This window comes from Acinonyx jubatus, chromosome F2, assembly GCF_027475565.1.
Source record: "Acinonyx jubatus isolate Ajub_Pintada_27869175 chromosome F2, VMU_Ajub_asm_v1.0, whole genome shotgun sequence".
NCBI classification, from domain to species: Eukaryota; Metazoa; Chordata; class Mammalia; order Carnivora; family Felidae; genus Acinonyx; species Acinonyx jubatus.
This window is the reverse complement of record NC_069394.1, coordinates 34,437,686-34,453,428: the sequence shown is the minus strand read 5'-3', so window position 1 is coordinate 34,453,428 and position 15,743 is coordinate 34,437,686.

Here is a 15,743-nt window from a genome sequence, read left to right as displayed (position 1 = left end):
GCGCCCCTAAAACATTCACATTTTAAGACATGATGATATTTCAGTTGTCTGCCACATCTTTTGGTGCACTGATAATCTTCTAAAAAGCTAACTTGCTTTTCAAGGACCTGGTGCTCTGGCTTTTATGTACTGGTAAAAATGGCTAAAAGTGTTTCCAAATTACTTTGCAGAGTACAGAGTTCAGATTATATACCATTCTCCCCTTGGATGGAATAAATATAAGGTGCTGTCCTTTATTTGCTAAATATCTGTTGTTAAAAATCCTATAGAGCTGTAATTCCTTTACCCAGGTTGATTTTCTCCTGAGAAATCACTTAATTTGAAAAGGCATTTTTTATTGTCATGTTTAATTTTTTTTCTCACAGAATTTAGGTACCAGGTTGGTAGGTTTCTGGGGCATTCCAATCCAAGTGCCCTGCATCCCAGCACTGACTTGAAGTTGCTCATGTCCGTCACCCATCTTTGTCCACAGAATAATTTAACCTATAGAATGGTGTGCCTGGCAAGCAAAGAGTGATAGAGCCCAGATTCAAACCCTGGTGTAAGGGAGACTTTTTTTTTCTATTTTCATTGGCCATGTATGTCATTAGATATAGGTCAGCATTTTACCTCTCCCAAGTGACTTAGTGTCTGTGATAAGCAGGTCATAAGCAATACAGTGACGTCTTTTACTACAAATGAAAGTAGTAACAGATTACTCACTTAATTTAAGAGAAATGCTTCACAAACCTATGTGATCAGCCAAAGCAATAATCCAGTTTTACCAATTAAGTGTAACATACATGACTAGAATAATTGATGGACATAAACCGTGAGTTTGCTCTGTTATATCTTCATCTAATCCTTGGAAGTGAAGAAATCCTTGGAAAGTTAATTTCATTGTCACTTTGCTGCCAGGCATTATCTGGTAACAGGTGTTTTATTTGTTAGGTAATGTATAGCAATATAGGCTTGTATCTCTCTGTCTCAAAACAGCTGGCTGGCAGATATTCCTAAACTTTTTGGTTATGGGCATAGAAAGTAGGAGCTCTGAAGTCTATTCTTGTCCAGTTTGAATTATGGTTTATTTTATTTTCTTTAATAAATAACCTAGCCAAGGTGCTGTCACGTGAGCACTTACATGATTGTTAGTAACTGCAAGCTACGTTGTATTTAAGAATTTTTAAATTACTTTTGTCATTTGAAGTTTTGCAAGTTCCCTTATAAACATTTATATCATTCTGAATTTGCCTTATCTAATTTTAACTAGAAGGAGAAAAGTCCATACAAGAAATAAAACTTGAGTTCTTTACCAAAATAGGGAGAGTAGAAATGACTTACTTTCACAAAAATAATTAGTCTTTTTGTGCCATTCAATCATCTATTGTATAACAATAGTTTTAAAACCTTCATTTAGTCTTGGCTCTGCTTGACTAAGTCACTTAATTCTAAGCCACCTCTATTTCTTTTACAAAATGTGTTCCGGGACGCCTGGGTAGCTCAGTCAGTTAAGCGTCTGACTCTTGATTTCAGCTCACGTCTTGATTTCACAGTTTGTGAGTTCAAGCCCAGCATCTGGCTCTGTGCTGATAACTTGGAGCCTTCTTGGGATCCTCTCTCTCCTTCTCTCTCTCTACCTCTCCCCCCTCAAAATAAATAAATAGACATTTTAAAAAAGTATTCCTTATTCCTTTGGAAGAACTTCTTGCCTGCCATACCCTGAGTTCTTCTGGTAACTGCCATCTTCTTAACCCTGGCCTCCCAAGCCACAGGAACTGGTCTAAGAGTTAACAGCTTCTCATCACTGGGGGGCAGGGACAGCTTAATAATCATTGGTACCTATTGATTTTCAGACCATTCTTTCCTTGGTTGGAGGAATGAGGACTGGACAAGGAAATGATTAAAAAAAAATTTTTTTTTTATGCTCAAGTTATCCATATGAGCTAGTAGTTGCCAGTAACCATGGTCCCAGAAGAAATCTATGTGAGAAAAGGAAGCAAACTCGTATCATGAAGAAGGGAGAGTCAGCATTCCAGTTGTCCCATTTTTCTTGCTCTTCAGTTATACCAAATTCGTCTTTCTTGTCTAAGTTAATAGCTTTCTGCCACTTACAACCAAAAAATCCAGGCCTACACAAGAGAAAAAAAAGATCTTCGTTTCATTCAAAAAGTCAGTTGCACAAGTAGAAGACAGGAGAGGCCTGATTGTTCTCTATCTAAACAGCACCTAGAGAAGTAATCGGCCACAAGCCTGCCATGAACCAACAAAAGCATGGAATTGCTAAAAGCAAAAACAAAAACTCTGAATGCAATAATTTGGGGCTGCATTAATAAACATACAAGTCGGAAGGGAGGTAGCAGTTTGGTTTACTGTTTTGGTTAGACCCCAAATGTAGCTTTTCTGTCTTGGGGTTTGTAAACAACAACCAGTTGTAAATAAAGTTTTGTTGTAAAGTTCTAGGTAGTAGAGGAGAGTGAAAACTACACCACTTGGAGGAAGATAGCCATAAAGGAGAGGGGTCTAGAAAACAACATTATCTTTCAGTAAGCCTGCCAGGTGGGTCTTACTGTGCCCAGTGTACAAACAAGAAAACAGGAGTACAGTGAGGTGAAGCAGCTTGCTGAAGGTAACCCACCTGAAAAGGGAGGGCCCAGATTCATATCCAAAGATGTCCAAAGCCCAAGGTCCAGCTTCAAGCCCCTCAGCCATATTGTCTCTTTGAACACATGTAGAAAATGTGTCAAGCTCTGTAGAGAGAAAGAAACTATGGTGACAGTACAGATGGCAGAGCCAGGACCAGTGGGTTCCCTCGCCTAGCTGTGCTATCTCATCCCTCCCCCTGAGCTTCCACAAGGTTTGGTTTGTGCCTTTCTATGGCCCTTTTAATTGCTTGTCTTATGTTGTTATTGTCTGAACTTAGTGAATAAGATATTAAGCTTCTTTAGGGCAAGGACTTTGATTTTTTTTTTTTTTTTAATCTCACAGAACACTCAGCACAGTGCCTTACACAGAGACCTCTAATTACTTCCTAACAATGTAGTAACTGACAATGTCATGGGATGTCTCATGGAACAGAAATCTGTCTTGCCATTGGGTTTTGCTCAGAGATGCAGAGGAGATTTCTGCCCTGGGAGGATGTTGGACCAGAGGGACCTCTTAGACACTTTCCTTCTTTAATCACAGTGTAGAGGTGAACCATATTCATTGCTATTCATTATATACTATTTTTTTAAAGCAGAATTTGACATTATTTTAACTTTAAACATTATTTTAACTTCATGATGATTGCATATTGACATATAAAGTTCTGTTTCTTTGTGATTTGTTACTTGCTTATACTAAAATTAGGACGTGTTTTATCTGTGATTGGCCATTTTATTGATTCCTTCTCTTCCCCCTGGGAAATCCATAGCCTACAATAGAAGGAAGGAAGGAAGGAAGGAAGGAAGGAAGGGAGGGAGGGAGGGAGGGAGGGAGGGAGGGAGGGAGGAAGGGAGGAAGGAAATGCCTGTGTCTAATTTGAGAGGAAGAATGGTATTTTTAAAATAAATTTTAAATTGTAGTCATGAAAGTGGGAATGAACTGTCAAACAAAAACTGAGATGTTTCATATTATTTGTGTACCAAATTACCAAGAAAAGAGTGTTTGCTATTCAAAGAAAGTGAATGAATAGAAAATGAGGGACAGTATAATAGTACAACATCAAGAATGCTTAAAAAAAAAAAAAAAGCCCCATTGTTCTTTGTACACAAAAACAATAGCTCTTAACACCATATTGACCTCCTAAATCAAATTTCCAGCTGCCAGCAGCAGCCCTCGAGTGGGAGATGATTTAATGCAGAGGGTGTGTGTTGTGGCATGCCTCCTGTTTCCCAGGCACCTTACCCACTGACAGCAGAGTTACATGACTTTGGAGCACTGGGATCCAACATTTAGTTGCTAATACCAAGTGAAATGATGAACTAAACCTTTTAGTTGTTAGAGAACAATGGTCAGAAAAGCAAAATCAGTATTCTTCCAAAACGATGAGCTGGCATTGCTTAGGGCCTCCCAACAGTGCTTCATCTGCCCGCTGGTTGCTCAGATCTGGGGGAGACAGATCAGATTGGGCCAAAGCCCGGGTGATCAGACAGCCCCAGAGATTAATGCAGACTTGCAGGGAACAATATAGGACAACCTGTTCTATAGTGATGGCCCTAGTTCTAAGAAGAGAAGCCCTTGGAAAACCCATTTAATGTTCTGTCAGTTTTGCTACTTTGGGAAAACTGCCAAACTAGCTTATTTAAAGTTCGACCATACTCTTAAACCTAAGCATCCAGAATACTGAGTCTGGAGGTGAAGAAAGCAAGAAGGTGCCAGAATGTGGGTCAAGTATGGAGGCATACAGAGCTCACAGAATTAGTAAAATTAACTATGAAAAACAAAAGTCGAATATCAGCTTTATTGTAATAGAGTAAGAGCCTTGAAATGGGAGAATAGCCTTTTTATTTTCCCTGGGTACATCTTAATTGTAATCTTAATTTCTAAACAATTTCATGCAAGTTTTTACTAGTGTGTTCATAAAAATATTTTTGGAAAACAGGTGAAATTTAGGAGTGCTAATTTAGCAAACTGGCCTATCAAGATCTCATAGACTGAGTTAAACTATTAGGATTTCTAAAGATATACATTAAAACCTTGGTTTGTGACTCATTCCAGAAACATGCTTGTAATCCAAAGCACTTGTATATCAAAGCGAATTTCCCCATAAGAAATAATGGAAACTCAGATGATTCGTCCCACAACCTAAAAATATGCACATAAAAGTGATTACAATTTTGTAATATAATATAAAATAATAAAGCAGATACAAAATATAACAAAAATAAACAAATTAACCTTCCTGTCTCTTTTCTACCTCTTGATTCAGTTTTCTGCTATCTCCTCCTATGTCCTCTGTCTTCTCTCCTCACTCTATTCCCTCTCTCTTGAATAATTCATCCATTCTTACAGAATTGTTTGACGTGACTATTCATGTGACTCGAAAATGGGTATCACCAGTTTTGTTCTGTCACTGAAGTGCAGCTATGAATGGCCAACTGCCTCTGACAGGATGTCCTGTGTCCTTTCAAACTCAAGATTTCTTTATCTATAAAATGTGATAGTTGTTCCATTTGGTCAGATGGAGAGTCTCATTTACCTGTATGATTCAAACAAATCTAGGTCCCAAATCAAAGTCATCACTGCCCTCTCCTTCCCCACAAACTGATCCTGTTCCTTTTTTCTCTCAATCAACCAGGTCCAAAAATTTGAAGGCTTTTAATTCTTTTCATCACCTCATCCATATATAAAACAAGCGCTACTCGTTTTCATTTTGAAACAATGTTTTCATTTCTTGTCCTTCCTAGTTCAATCCTACACGCATATCATGTTTAGGTAGAAAAATCGATAGCAAGTCCAATCTTTCCGGCCCCTATCCACTTTTTGCATGGATTTTTCTCGCACGAATCTTCCTTAAATGGTGTTTTCATCTGTCCCTCCACTGGCAAAACCCTGTAATGAACCTGTTTCTTACAAATCATGTCTTTTTTTTTTTTTTTTTTTTTTTTTTTAATTTACATCCAAGTTACTTAGCATATAGTGCCATAATGATTTCAGGAGTAGAATCCAGTGATTCATCCCCTACGTACAACACCCAGTGCTCATATCAACAAGTGTCCTCCTTAATGCCCCTTACCCATTTAGCCCATCTCCCCACCCACAGCCCCTCCAGCAACCCTCAGTTTGTTCTCTGTATTTAAGGGTCTCTTATGTTTTGTCCCCCTCCCTGTTTTTATATTATTTTTGCTTCCCTTCCCTTATGTTCACCTGTTTTGTATCTTAAATCCACATATGAGTAAAGTCGTGTGATATTTGTCTTTCTCTGACTAATTTCGCTTAGCATAATACACTGTAGTTTCATCCATGTTGTTGCAAATGGCAAGATTTCATTCTTGTTGCTTGCCGAGTAATACTCCGTTGTATATATATACCACGTCTTGTTTATCCTTTCATCTGTCCACGGACACTTCCTACAAATCATATCTTAACTCCTCTGCTGGCTTTTAAATCTCATCAGAACCCAGCCGCACCCTTAGGAGATAGCCTTGTAATCCCAGCCCAAACCCTCAGCTTTAGTCTGGTTTGCTCAAGGGCCCTCAAGTAATCCATGCTACTGTCTACTTTTGTGACTTTGTACTGTTGTTTTATTGTCTATCCAGATCCTACCACCCAGTGTCCCAGCTGAAGTCCAGCATCCTGTTCAGATCCCAGGAGGCCTATTCCACCGTTCCTAAACTTGACATCACGGGTGTCTCTGGGCCCTTAAGGCTGCTATTCCTCACTGAACCACGCTGTTTGCATACTTTGTAAGTGCCTCAAATGTACATGCCTCCAGTCACCCATCTTACCCTGTACACTGGACCCCATACCACCCTGGGCCTTCCTACACCCATTCCCCTGCTACTCCTTTCTTTCTCATGCCCTGCTGTTTCCTTTGGATCCCCATTTCATGTTGAACAAGCCCTTCACATCCCTAGACTGTCTCCCATTGCTTGCCTTAACTGAAATCTGGTTATCTTGCAAAAACAGTTTCCCTTCCCTCAGTCTTGCGTTGAGGGATGTTTGTTCTACCAAGCCTCATATACCTGAGGGTCGGGAAGCAGAGTTAGCCATTTCCCAGCTCCTCAGTACTATTGCCAGACCATTACTCTGAAAATAAATAAGAGATTAATCCAGCTGGCACGCCCACTCCATATCCATGCCTGTATCATCTAACACCTTCCTGACATTCCCATGATAATTTAAAAAAAGGGGGAGCACCTAGTTCATTATCTTTTTTTCCTATATTAAAGTTCCTATATTACAGCTTTAAGACAATTTTCATTATTCTTTCTCTTTAAAAAGATATTATAATAATAAAATTCTCCTATAATCCCATCTATCTCCAATGCACCCCAGTGATGAACACCATTCCCAGCCTCGCATGGATCCTTCTGAAACCGTAGACTTGAATCTCCTTGTGAGGAACTAATCTTCATAGATACTTTTGGAACACCTTAGCCTCCCAGAATTTTTACTGCTCAACTCCAGGGAACTTCACCTGCATTAGAGTTCTTCAAACCCAACGTCCCTCCTTGCCCTTCCCGCTGCCTCATACCACCTGCATACTGGCTTCTCAGACATAATTGCCCAATCTTTAAAAAAAAAAAATGGACCTGAAATGTACATAACCTACAATTAACCATTTTAAAGTGTACAATTTAGTGGCATTTCATGAGTTCAAAATGCTATGTAAATACTACCTGAAGTAATTTACAGATTCAAATATAATTGCTATCAAAATCTTGATGGCTTTTTGGGGGGCAGAACTAGAAAATAGTACTCCTAAAATTCATATGGAATCTCAAGGGACCCTAAATAGCCAAAACAACCTTGAAAAAGAAATTTGGAGGACTCACACTTCCTGATTTCAAAACTTACTACAAAGCTATAGTAATCAAAACAGTGCAATCCTGGTGTAGGACAGACATACAGATCAATGAAAGAAAACAGAGAGCCCAGAAATAAACTCTCAATTATATGATTTTCAAATGATTTTTATAAGGGTGCCAAGACCATTCAATGAGGAAAAGACAGTCTTTTCAACAAATGGTGGTGCTGGGAAAATGTACATCCACATGCAAAAGAATGAGGTTGGACCCTTACTTTACATCATCTACAAAAATTAAATGGATCAAAGACCTTAAACTATAAAACTCTTACCAAAAAAATAGAGGGATATCTTCATGACATTGGATTTGGCAATGATTTCTTGGATATGACACCAAGGCACAGGAAAAAAAGGAAAAAAAAATAGACTACTTTGACTTTATGAAAATTAAATACTTTTGTCCATTAAGAGACACTATTAACAGAATAAAATGGCAACTCATGGAATAGGAGAAAACATTTGCAAACTATATCTGATAAGGGATTAATATCCAGAATATATAGAGAATTTTTATTTTTTTTTAATTTTTTAATGTCTATTTTTGAGAGAGAGAGAGAGAGAGAAACAGAGATGAGCAGGGCAGGGGGAGAGAGAGAGAGGGAGACACAAAATCTGAAGCAGGCTCCAGGCTCTGAGCTGTCAACACAGAGCCCGACACGGGGCCCAGACCCAAGAGCAGCAAAATCATGACCTGAGCCAAAGTCAGCTGCTTAACTGACTGAGCCACCCAGGTGCCCCTGAAGAGAATTTTTAAAAGAAGAATGTTATCTTACTATTTTTGTGAGCTAAAAGATAATTAAAATGTAAAGGTTTACTCTTGTATACATATACATATATGTATGTATGTATATGTATGTATGTATATATGTATATGTACGTATACATATACACATATATGCACACACGTGTGTATATAAAATAAAACGGAGAAAAGTATATATAAAACTGTATTATATACATACACACAAAGAAAGACTGTAAACTTCATGGGAATTGGGACTGTGTCTGGAATGCATAACATTTTTTCCTAAGGCCTAGTACGAGGTCTTGGCCCACAGTAAGTTTTCAATATATATTTTTAATGAAATGAATGAAGGAAAGAGAAAGAATACTCTAATCCTCACATTACCACCAGCATTGTTTTTTTATTATTCAGATCTGATCATGATCTTTCCTCAGAATTCCTGCATGACTTCCTGCTCAGATCAGGATTCTTTGCTCAGAATTCCTGCATGCCTTCCTGCCCAGCATGGACTTGTTTTGTTTTTTTAAAGATTTTTAAGTAATGTCTGCACCCAACGAAGGGCTCAAACTTACAACCCCAAGATCAGGAGTCACGTGCTTTCCCTACTGAGCCAGCCAGGCACACCAAGTGCGGACTTGTTATGTAGCAGGAAGACCTCCCTCCATCTGCCCTGTCACCCACTCCACCTCATCCTCATCATGGCACAACGGAGAGAATGGCTTCAGCCTTTGTGCTCTTGGTGAAATAGTGACGGTAGATGCCATCTCAAGGATTGCTGAAAGGATGAAACAAGGGAACGTCTGAAAACGTCAGGCGTATAGCTGAGGCCAGTGGGTTAATGCTGGCTTCTTTTTCTCTCCCCCGCACCCTGCTCTTTAGCCACACTTTAGTTTTTGCCCTCTCAGAGTCACACGTAATTTGTTCCCATTTTTTGTTCATTCTTTTCCCATTACTTCATGTGTGTCCTCCTGATCTCCCATCTCTCTCTATAAAAGTTAAATGAATACTTCAAGACATATCTCCATGGGAATGCAAGCTGGTGCAGCCACTCTGGAAAACAGTATGGAGGTTCCTCAAAAAACTAAAAATAGAACTACCCTAGGACCCAGCCACTGCACTACTAGGCATTTATCCAAGGGATACAGGTGTGCTGTTTCGAAGGGACACACGCACCCCCATGTTTATAGCAGCACTATCGGCAATAGCTAAAGTATGGAAAGAGCCCAAATGTCCATCGATGGATGAATGGATAAAGAAGATGTGGTGTATATATATAAATATACATATACATACACACACAATGGAGTATTACTCGGCAATCAAAAAGAATGAAATCTTGCCATTTGCAACTACGTGGGTGGAACTGGAGGGTATTATGCTAAGTGAAATTAGTCAGCCAGAGAAAGACAAAAATCATACGACTTCACTCATATGAGGACTTTAAGAGACAAAACAGATGAACATAAGGGAAGGGAAACAAAAATAATATAAACACAGGGAGGGGGACAAAACAGAAGAGACTTATAAATATGGAGAACAAACTGAGGGTTACTGGAGGGGTTGTGGGAGGGGGGATGGGCTAAATGGGTAAGGGGCCCTGAGGAATATACTCCTGAAATTATTGTTGCACTATATGCTAACTAATTTGGATGTAAATTTTTAAAAATAAAAAATAAAGAAAGAAAGAAACACATTCAGGAAAAAAAAAAAAAAAGATGTATCTTCAGTTGCACTTACTCAGTGAAACCATCCCACTCCCCCAGGAAATGTAATCCTTTTCTATGCTTCCATGTAATTTTGTAAGACAGTTTTTAAGAAACTTTCATAGACTGTTTTATATTACAGCTATTTGTGGACATATCTTGTAGACCTATGTGTCGATCTTCAGAGCCCGACACAGTATTTATTAAATTGAATTGATTTTTTTTTGACCAGGAAATTTGGGTCTTAAATTTCATAATTGAAATTACATCATAAAATCATTCCAAATACACTCTACCTATAAATAGTTCCTCTCTTTCTGTGATAACATCCAGCCTGGGAATTTAACACCCTTGCCACCCACAGCTCTCTGGAAGCTGCACAAGATAATGTGAGATAATGTGACTTCTAGAGATGGATGGTGGTGATGGTGGGGGTGAGAAATCCCACAGTTGATTAGACCAGGAGTGAGCACACACCTGACCCAGGAAGAACCAATCACTTGCTCAGAAATGACTTGTCTGATCCAGGCTAATTCCTTCATCCTTGGAGAATTTCAGGGCGGAATGCCAATTGTGGGTGGGTGCTGGAACTTAGTGGTCACAGTATAGGTCCAGGATGAGCAGTCCTGTTGTGTGTGTCTCACAGGATGATTGAGTGGAGGAAGGCAGGTAAAATGGAGAAAAGGCTGAGCCGGCTCAGAATCAGAGACCAAGAAGAGATCCAGGGAAGAGCCATCCTATTCCTGAGGGTTTCCCAGTTCTCTGGCCAATTTGAATGAAGCCCGACCAATACTTTGTTTTCTATCCTTGGATCCTGGGGGAGATCTCTGTATATTCAGTAAGTAACCCTTTGTACCTCAGTGGACTGATGTTTCGTACAGTCACATGCATCCTACTGAAAAAAAGAAATTGTTCTGATGAATCAGTTCCAGCCTCTAACCTGTCCAGTCACTAGAATTTATATCTTATCCTTGGCCCTCCCTTACTAGCTAATTATGACTTTGGGCACATTTTTTGTTCACTCTGTGTCTCAGTTTCTTCAATAGATAAAATGCAGTGATTTCCTAAAGTACCATTTCTGTACTTTCCATACATTATCTCAGGTGCCTTTTTAAAAAAGTTTCTTAGAATACAGGCAAAGAATTTTTCCCAACATTTTACCAACTTTCCCAAGATCTCACAATTAAGTACTAGCAAAAATGGGACTCAGATACCAGTCTTCTGACTTTCTGCTCAGGTCACCATCAGGTGTAACTCAGAGAATATAAATAATTTCTTAAAAGGATGATAAATTGTAGATTGAACGAATGCATAAATGAATGAATAAACAAGCGAATGAATAAACTCTAAGATCTCTCTCCTGAGAATTTTTGTTGAAAGACCTTCAAGTCATTAAAGGTAACAGTGACTTCATATTTATAGGGGTCCCATGTCAAAATATATTGATACTGGGTTCAGTAGTAGGGACACTAGATGGAATGCTTATCTAGGATGGTAATCAAGTGCTCTATTTAGAAAAATATGCATAATATTCCTACTTGTGGCATGTACTTCATGAGGATTCCAGTTACCATCTAGAAGTTCAATTTCAAGGTCACAGGCTCAAGACCTTAGTAGACCCATGGGCAATACCCTGTACTTCCCCACTTTAAAATGTGCACGCTCAGATCACAAAGAACTTCCAGTTCAGTTCCCCGGACCTTCTTCACACTGTCCCCAAGCCCACTGACACAGCCTGACCAGGTCCTACCACGGACCGCTTCCTTCCTTTCCTTCCCACAGACCAGGGCTGCCTGTTGGGCTGATTTTGCTCAGAGCACACGCCTCCCTTGCGGCCAGGAAGAGGCTGATCTGTGCTGCTCCTCAGAGTTGCCCCTGCACTGTTCTGCTCACAGCCCTGCTGAGTCACCACCCTTTCCTCCCAGCTGCTGCCACCAGACCACATGGCTTCTTTCTCAATTCAAGCCGAAAGAGAAGAGCACGTTATGCAAACTTGATGCCAGCACAAGACTGCAACCCCTTTGGCCCCCTCCCACCAAAAAAGCACACAGAGGGCTTCTTATGTAATTTAGGAATCGGCCAACACCGTGCTTGCCTCAGCAACACATATACTGAAAAAAAAAAAAAGGGGATTGACCAACACAGCATGTTGTAATTGCGCCTGTGTGAGAAAGAGGTGGAGGGAGAAAGCAGGTTGGGGGCTAGTTCACTGCTGAAAGGGCTGCCCCCCAGTTAACCTGGTCAATACGGCTCAGAGAAAATCACCGAGTGTGTAAGTTGAAGAGATCATAACATTACAAGCTCTTTTGCTATAATGCTGCTATCTACCATTATAGTGATATATAATAACATTAGTAACACTGATGTCTTTACTATATGCCATACCTCGTGTTAATTCCATTATGTGCAGTGTGTATATAGTTTAATACAAGTAAAGCCTTTAACATAGTATCTGACACAGGGGCGCCTCGATGGCTCAGTTGGTTGAGCGTATAACTTGGGCTGAGGTCATGATCTCACAGTTCGTGGGTTCGAGCCCAACGTTGGGTTCCTGCTGTCAGAGCAAAGCCTGCTTCGGATCCTCTGCCCCCATCTCTCTCTCTGCCCCTCCCCAGCGCACATGCATGCTCTCTCTCTCTCTCTCAAAAATAAATAAACATTAAACAATTTTTTAACATAGTATCTGACACAAAGTAAGTGCTCAATGAATGCCAAGTATAGCAATAATATTATCTTACTTATCCTTAAAACCAACCCCAAATCTTTGCTATGCCTTTGATCTTCCATCAGTCATTTCTTCAGGAAATATGTACTGAGCAGTACTATGTATCAAGCACTACGGCCCTGGGGACACATAGAAGAAAAAGCCCATGCGCTTCCAGACATGGGTTCCAGTTTAGCTCAACCACTATCTTTCTGGGTGACGTTGGGTGTCCTCCTTAAGCTTTCTGAGCTTAAATTAGTTCAACTGTTCAATGAGTACAATAATTTCTATGTCATAGGTTGTTGATAGGATTAGAAATCCCATCCAAAGAGTTGAACCCAACACATCACTCATACGAGGAGAAGCTCCTAATACAATCTTGGCATCATTTAATAGAGAATTTTTATACATTATCCTTGAAAGAGAATACTAAGAGAGAATCCCTTTTCAAGCTCATGAAGTAATTAGTAGAACCTGGGAGTTGAACCCTCGTCTACCCCTAGGCCACGCTATCAGCCAACGCAATTCAAAGTTTGAAATCAGGATTTCTCTGAGACACACTGGTGTAACCAGATTCCACATCTCCCCTGGACAGATGAGGTACCAATATGCATGGAAAGGAGATTTTTTAAAAATTGAGGAATCCAGGAGCACCTGGATGGCTCAGTCGGTGGATTGTCCGACTTCGGCTCAGGTCATGATCTCACGTTTGTGAGTTCGAGCCCTGCGTCAGGCTCTGTGCTGACAGCTCAGAGCCTGGAGCCTGCTTCAGATTCTGTATCTCTCTCTCTCTCTCCCCCTCCCCTGCTCATGCTCTGCCTCTGTCTCTCAAAAATAAATAAATGTTAAAAAAATTTTTTTTTAAAAAATTGAATCCAACTGAAGCATAAAATCGAATCCTGTAGAAATCTTCAGATACTTGGCGTGACATGAAGTTAAATACAGCAGCAGCCCTGTCGATGGAAAAATCAATAGCTGTGTAGCCAAACAAACCTCAATAAATGCTCCTTAAAAGAAATTTTGTTGTTGTTGATTACTATTCAGAGATAACATTTTTGGAAATTTTGAACAGAATGAGTTTGTAAGGATAAAACCCTTGCTCCCACCCAACCCTCCAGCCCCTTCCCATATCTCGTACTCTAAGAACAGTAAAGTCTTTGAATCCGAATGATTTGCAGTCCCAAAAAAGAGACTAAAATCAAAACTGACTTGGGGAAAAGCAGTAACTTTCTGACCTCTTTGTACTCACTCTTCAGGGAATTTTTAATGTCTCTTAGTTTTTTTATTTTTCTTCTTGTTTTGGTCTTATATATGAAATATTCCATCTGTGGATTCATTTTCTGGATTCATTCCCTAGAGTTTTATGTATGAGAAAGTTTAGAGCAATGTTTGTCAGACATTTTTTTGTTCCAATCCACACATTTTACGTTATAGCCTAAATGCACATATATGTACATATGTATCTAAAACAAAAGTTTCATGAAATGGTACCATACTGTAATGTGTGCACTATGATTTTTATAATTTTATGCTATCTTACATATAAAAAATTGAACCAGAGGTCCAGGGGGAGTAGGGAAGGGATTACTAGGCTGAGCACGGGACACTTGCAGGGCACTGAGACTATTCTGTGTGATATGGTAATGATGGGCACATGACATAATGCATTGTCAAAACCAACAGAATGAATGACACAAATAGCGAACCCCAGCACATACGATGGACTTTAGTTAATAATCCTGTATCAATATTGGTTCATCAGTTAAAGCATATGTACCTTCTGTGCCGTTTTCATATTAACCGAAAACTGCTCTAAAGGATGAAGTCTACTAAAAAAAATTTTTTTAAGTAAAATAAAAATAAAAAGTTGCTTGTAGCTTATAAAATTGATTTCACTACGCACTAATGGCTCACTCTCCACAATTTGAAAACTTGTGGTCTAGAGAGAGTGCTCAGGCCTTCTAACGAGCTCTATCAGTCCACGGAGCCTGGCCTTAGACAAACCACATGATACTGTGTCTCACCTTTCTGAAGAATGGGGTGTCTGATCAGATAAATGCCAAGATTCTTGTTGCATCCACACAACTCCTGAAACAGAATGCTACGGGCACCAGTGACAGTCACAACAAAATTTATTGCAATGAGAGGCAAGGCCAACCGATCGGGACCGACACTCTTGACCAGAGTGCGGTCTCCAACAGCCGGGGTACAGAGTTTTTATAGCCGACCACATTGTTTTATCATCACCTGGGGACAGAACAAAGAAATAGTTCCCAGATGGGGGTGGAAACAGTTCAGATATGCCCTTGCCCCAATCCAATCAAACACTAAACCAGTTGATTTTCCTTAAACTTTTGTTCCCTTGATTGATAGGACAAGGCTGTTATCTCTTAATCTACAGTGTTAAAACAAAGCTGTTATTTCTTAAGGCTACAGGTTAGCCCTACACTACAATTTAACCCTTAATATTCTTCCCAGCTCCAAAATAGTATAAGTAGAAATTCTCATTTTAAACTGTCTTGGAATGAAAGAAAAGTTTATTAAGCAAAAGTTGTAAATTATATATATATATATATATATATATGATTATGTAAATTATATATAGTTATAAAATAATTTATAATATAACTTATATAAGCTATGTAAATATATATAATATGTAAATATATATATGTGTATATATATATATATACACACATATATAAATGCTGTTTAGGCCAACTGTATTTTTACAGACATCTCATGGGCACTCTTATCTCTCCTATTTAAAATAAATAAGATGATGGGGCACCTGGATGGCCCAGTCGGTTAAGCGGCCGACTTCAGCTCAGGTCATGATCTCACAGTCCATTAGTTCAAGCCCCGCATCGGGCTTTGTGCCGACAGCTCGGAGCCTGGAGCCTGCTTCAGATTCTGTGTCTCCCTCTCTCTCTCTGCCCCTCCCCTGCCCACACTCTGTCTCTCTCTCAAAAAAATAAAATAAAATAAAAAAGATGAAAGGTAATGGTTTCTGAGCAAAATATATAATTACATTTGTCTCTGGGTTCCTAATTCACATCCCTGTGGGTGAAGCAAAGAGCATTTGGGAATGATGCAAACGGT